Source organism: Leuciscus leuciscus, assembly GCF_965113295.1.
Source record: "Leuciscus leuciscus genome assembly, chromosome: 15".
NCBI classification, from domain to species: domain Eukaryota; kingdom Metazoa; phylum Chordata; class Actinopteri; order Cypriniformes; family Leuciscidae; genus Leuciscus; species Leuciscus leuciscus.
In genome coordinates this window covers 33,438,779-33,444,778 of record NC_138739.1, presented here as the reverse complement: position 1 = coordinate 33,444,778, position 6,000 = coordinate 33,438,779, and the positions used below count along the sequence as shown (strand labels likewise).

The following is a 6,000-nucleotide window of genomic DNA, read 5'->3' as shown; positions in this document are numbered from 1 at the left end:
CTTCCGGACCTCCATTCTCAGGTCATGAAGGCATGGAAGAGACCATACTCCTCGCGCATTCATCGCTTCCAGCGTTTGAGTTATGCAAACGTGGAGGCGATGCAGGAGCATGGTTACACGTCGATGCCTCCCATTGAAGATTCCTTCGCCAACTATTTGGTGGGTGAGGGGGGCATCGACGCTAAGGACTCCCACCCTGCCATCCAAACCCCTTCAGACCACATCCCGTTTGAATGGCAGGGCGTACGCGGCGGCAGGTCAGGCCTGTGGTACACTGCACACGATGGCTGTGTTGCAGGTGTACCAGGCTGACCTGCTGAAGGACCTGGACCAGGGTCAGGGGCTTATCCCCTGATGCGGTGGCCGAGCTGCGCCGCACCACAGACCTGGCTCTCCGGGCCACTAAGCAGACAGCGGCGGCCATCGGTCGTTCGATGGCTGCCATGGTGGTCACGGAGAGGCACCTGTGGGTGAACCTGGCTGGCATCGGGGAGAAAGAGAGGACCTTTCTCCTCGATGCCCCGGTTTCGCCCTCTGAGCTTTTTGGAACCTCCATCGAGGCGGTGGTCGGAAAGTTTAGAGAGGCGAAGGCGCGCTCGGCAGCATATAGGTTGTGCATACCGCTCCGGTCCAGGTCCACACCCAGACGCCCCCTGGGGTCCTGGCCCGTCTCGCTTCGAGGAGCATAGGCAGGACCAGCGGGACTCGGTCGCCGCTCGTGCCCCTCCTCTTACCCGGAGCAAGGCTATGAGACGGCGCGAGTCCAGGAGGAGAAGGCGGGGGAGTAAGGAGAGAGGACTTCCGGGCTAGGCGTGAGGAGGATCGCCCTGGAAGGGATAGATAGACCTTTTTCCTCTTGTACGCCCGCCTTCCCTCTTTCCCCGTTTTAGAGTAACATCAGGCCCAGCGGACCTATGATGATGTTCTATTAATCTGACGGTCTGCATTAGGCTTGGTGTATAGATGAACGGACAATAGCTATGTTTCTTTATTTGGCCTTCGTTCTTCTTAGAGCGGCCTTAAAAAAAATTAAAAATACAAAATAAATATATATATGCCATTAATTTAGACATCGCAAGTCCTCATAGCTTAGGTGCTTATAATAAGCTAGCGTTTAAACAGTATATGTAGTAGGCTTCCTCTCCATATGAGAGTCGTACTGCTGAGGCCTCCATATACTTATTGTATGTTCAGGCTTACTCTACTTTCAGAGTCATCCTGCAGAGGCCTTCATGCAAATAGCTAGCTAGCTTTTGTCAGTATATGTAGTAGGCTTCCTCTCCATATGAGGGTCGTATTGTTGAGGCCTCCATATACTTATTGAGCCTAGGCGGGCTAGTTATTGCTGGTATATGTGTTAGGCTTCCTCTCCATATGAGAGACGTACTGCTGAGGCCTCCATATACATATTGCATGTTTCAGGCTCCCTCTACTTTTAGAATCATCCTGCTGAGGCCTTCATGCAAATAGCTAGCTAGCTTTTGTCAGTATATGTAGTAGGCTTCCTCCCATATGAGGGTCGTATTGTTGAGGCCTCCATATACTTATTGAGCCTAGGTGGGCTAGTTATTGCTGGTATATGTGTTAGGCTTCCTCTCCATATGAGAGTCGTACTGCTGAGGCCTCCATATACATATTGCATGTTTCAGGCTCCCTCTACTTTTAGAATCATCCTGCTGAGGCCTTCATGCAAATAGCTAGCTAGCTTTTGTCAGTATATGTAGTAGGCTTCCTCTCCATATGAGGGTTGTATTGCTGAGGTCTCCATATACTTATTGTATTGCTGGTATATGTGCTAGGCTTCCTCTCTATATGAGAGTCGTACTGCTGAGGCCTCCATATACATATTGCATGTTTCAGGCTTCCTCTACTTTAGAGTCATCCTGCTGAGGCATTCATGCAAATAGCTAGCTAGCTTTGTATCGATGGTTTGTATGCGAGATTGGGCGGTTTTGAATTTGATTGTGCGGGTAAAAAAGGGTTTGGGCGGGTGGACAAAATTTGGGCTGGTTTGGGGTCAGTTCGGCGGTTTTCAAACATCTACATTTTAAAGTCAAATTGGTTAAAAAACTAAACTAAAGTGTGCATGTAGACGTAGTCCATACAATCAGTCATCATGGCCCTGTCCCAAATGGCACCCTAAGCACTCGTGGTCTTCCTACGAGTCCGCACTTTCGTGACGTAATGTCGCTTTGACTGTCAGGAACAAGTCTGCTCGGCAAAAGTGCGCATCTAGGGCGAATATCGACCGCAGAGGGTTTTTTTCTACAGAGCATAAAAGTGAAATTGTGATTGAAATTGGATGGAGACAGACTGTTTGTTCCCTTGGTGAAGTTGTGGCCTACCACAAAGGCTCTTCAAATCACACAAGATGGCTGGTCGTAAGGGAAAAGAAAAGGACAATATATCTCACATGACATGAGCATGTTCGTGAATTATGTTCGAGAGCAACAGTAATAACCTTTTACAGTAAAAACAATAAGAAAGCAATTTTATATGCACACCTTCATGGAAACAACAAACACTAGAATGGATGACATTTTGAAAGAACTTCAAGAACGCACACCAAAAAAAAAAAACTTTGTGTGTTTTTATTGCCTCTTGTATTGATGTAAAGCACACTGGTCAACTGGTGTTGTGTTTAGTAGTGCTATAGAAAAAAAATTGACATTGACATTGACTATCATAAGCCATTGGCTAATAAATAATTTTACTCACCAGTTTGTGTTAGAGGCTAAGTATAAGTTTAGCATAGATATATTTTAAACTCGCTCTACACTCTGACTGAGTTTCGCTCTCCGATCTGTACTATTTCAGCTCAATGGATGCTCAGTGTATCTGTATTTGACGTACCGTAAACTCTAGTGTGAAGGCAATATTTTTATTTATTTATTTATTTATTTTTTGGTTTGCCGCCTTTGTTTTAGTTGGAATTGTTTAATAAACTTTGTTTGGCTGCTTCAGGATCCACCTTTCCTCTCTTTGCCTCCTTTGCTGGACCTGATGTGACACTAATCTTTAACTATTCTAAGAATTGTATTAAACAGATGTTTTTGTAAATTGTTTGACATTTCTGTACATTTTGTAAACATTTAATGAGTTTTTTTTTTTTTTACAAAACACTGAATGACATGAATGATGCATCAACCATTAAATTATACCCATATTAGTCTTCTGTTTATTATGAAAAGTAATTGTATTATATTATAAATTTATATAGATTATAAAAGTTTTAATACAATCTTAGTTGTACTTTATAATATCATACGGTTTTGGCATCTTGTACAAATTATCGTGAGTTGTTATGAGAGTGTGTTGGCTTTATGTGAGTTTGCTGATGTTACTGGTATCTGGCAATTTACTGTCATGTTTAACTTGATAAAGTAATGATGATGGTGAGATGGCAGGTGTTGAAAAAAAAAGTGTGTACAATGTGGTCAGAGCAAACTTGACTTCCTCTGCTGTCTGGTTCAGAGCTGCAGACTTCATCATACATGTGTGGAGGGAACCAGGTTTCAAGATTCAATGGTTTTATTCAACCAGTAACATGAGGATCATCCAACTTCAGCTCTGTGAGTTTATAACATATGAAAATATTTACATGAGCTTAACCATAAATTGTTTCATGTTTAAGGTTCACCGTGGTTTTATGTGGCTAATTAAAAATTAATTTTAATGCATGTTTATTTATTTTTATCTTATAGATGTGTTAATCTGTTGTCGAGCTGCAGTCTCAGATCAACTCACTGATTTGGGATCAAATGTGACCATAAACTGTGATCTTGATGAAAATGAGGTTTATTGGATTTTACTGAAAACACCAGATCCTCCAACAGTGATTCTACGGTCAACCTCAAATCCAACAGCGCCTTTTTACTCAAATAAAACATTCAGAAAGAAATATTCACTGCAATTTAATCATAATCTAGTTATTAATAATGTGACTGCTGATGAATTAGGAGTTTATTACTGTATGAACACACGCACACCTCTAACACTCAGCAACAGCACCAGACTGCACTTCACCGGTGAGTTCATTTACTCTATTGATCAAGACATATTGATGTACAGTGTGAAATTGAGTGTTGATTATTTATTACTTGTTATATTTACTACTTCAGTTTTTTTTTATGAAAATCATAATTATCACTCTCATTGGTTGCTCTACACAGAGATTAATATCTTACATATATATAAGGTTTATAAAATTGCAGTCATTGTGCTCCAGCTGGAGACTGACATTAATAAACTCTGAACACTTTCATCACAGAATCAACTCAACTAACTGAGTGTCACAATCAGACAGCGCTGGAGTGTATTGATCAGAATCAGACACAATGGCAGATTATTATCATCATATCTGCTCTGATGAACGGGCTTCTGCTAATTGTGCTGATCGGTGAGATATTCTTACTGTTTTAAAAATGATCAAATTAAATATACAGTTATATATAATGTTTTATTATAATATATAATACACAATAGTGCAAAAAAAGCAATATAATGATGTTTTTAGGCAGCTGAAGTTTTTTATTACTTTGTTTAGCCTACTTACATTTAACTATTTTTGCTTATATATATATATATATATATATATATATATATATATATATATATATTTACAATTTACGAAAAAAATGTATAAGCGTTATTGTATCTGAATTTACTGTTTCATTCTTAGTTTTTGCTGCTGGAAAAACAGAAAAGTTGGACAAACACATTCACACTGATCTGCGGACACAAGTTATATATCAGCTTCAAGACCCAAACCAGCTGTAACGTAAGTTAATTAATATATATGTATTGCTAAATTTCATTACCCTAAGTTTTAACTAATGATTTTAATTGTTATTAATTAATTAATTATAATGCAATTCTACTGACCTGTTATGCCAACAAAATATTGTAGCTTTTTGTTTTAATTCATATCATCTGCAGGTGAATGCTATAAGCAAAGTGGAAAATATTCAGCAAGCAAACAGCATCTGTCTTTGACTATATAACATGTTCTTAAAATATCATGTGCTTAATTCAAGAATATAATATTTTATGGTGTAATATATGGGCACATACTGTAAGTAAGTCTTGGCTACAAAAAAACTATTGAAAATGTCATTTGTAAACAGTCCATCTTTTATCAAGCTTCAGTTAATATAGTATCGATGTGAAATTCTTTATCTTTTTCAGTCAGGATTTGCACGTGTTTGCACCTACCAATAAATTGACTAAAAACAAGTCTACTGTTTTTTTTAAATGGCATGAGTCACACCTCCATTATACATATTTATATCAATATGTAGGCTATATATATATATATATATATATATATATATAATTCGTATTTAGCACAAGTCCACACAGTGTAAGTACACAGGCTACACAGTGTGGTTAAACTCAACTGAAGTGTTAAAGCAAAACCAGAAATATGTTCCACTGGTCACTTGAAACCCAATGACAAACAGAGTCTCTCACCTTTGTCTAGAGTTGAGGTTTAACCTTAAACCGAGTGCCAGTACCTTCATACATTTATGTGTCTCAGTTCTCACAGTCGTCTTAAACTCAAATGGAAACAGCAGAATTGCAGTATCTCTGCTTTGTCTACTGTATATCTACACATTTATTGTCAGAGAACTTGACAAGTGTTTGAATGCATGAAAGTTTCACACAAACCAAAGTTTATATTGGTTTGAATGTCCAGAAGATAAACTGTAACTGTCAAATCTGTTGTTAAATATTCACCTCTGATCTTCATTGAGTGTATAAAGATCAGATTTAAGTTTGCCTTGAGTTCTACAGCCATAGATAAAGAGTATTCAGTGACATAAATTTAGTTCTCTTACGAGAGGTCTCTCGTACTGCGTAAGATATCTTACGCTAGGGGAAAATCCTTTTTCCGCGAGATATTGAAGCCAAAAATTATCCTTAATTTTGTAATAATGCAAAACGCGTTGCGGCAGCATGCAGACATAGGCGAGGCAGTTCGCGCGCCTATTGGCTGCT

General features: G+C 39.1%; 1 protein-coding gene and 1 long non-coding RNA gene across 2 annotated transcripts in view; both read left to right on the top strand.

Moving 5' to 3' along the window:
- The window catches only part of LOC309475517 (uncharacterized protein), a 174,914-nt gene that overhangs the window by 99,502 nt on the left and 69,412 nt on the right, over positions 1–6,000 (top strand). The gene's annotated exons all lie outside the window — the stretch shown is intronic.
- LOC309475539 lies at positions 3,360–5,227 on the top strand. Its single transcript, XR_014197705.1, has 4 exons — positions 3,360–4,028; positions 4,271–4,399; positions 4,682–4,780; positions 4,939–5,227. It is a non-coding gene; the product is annotated as an uncharacterized lncRNA (long non-coding RNA).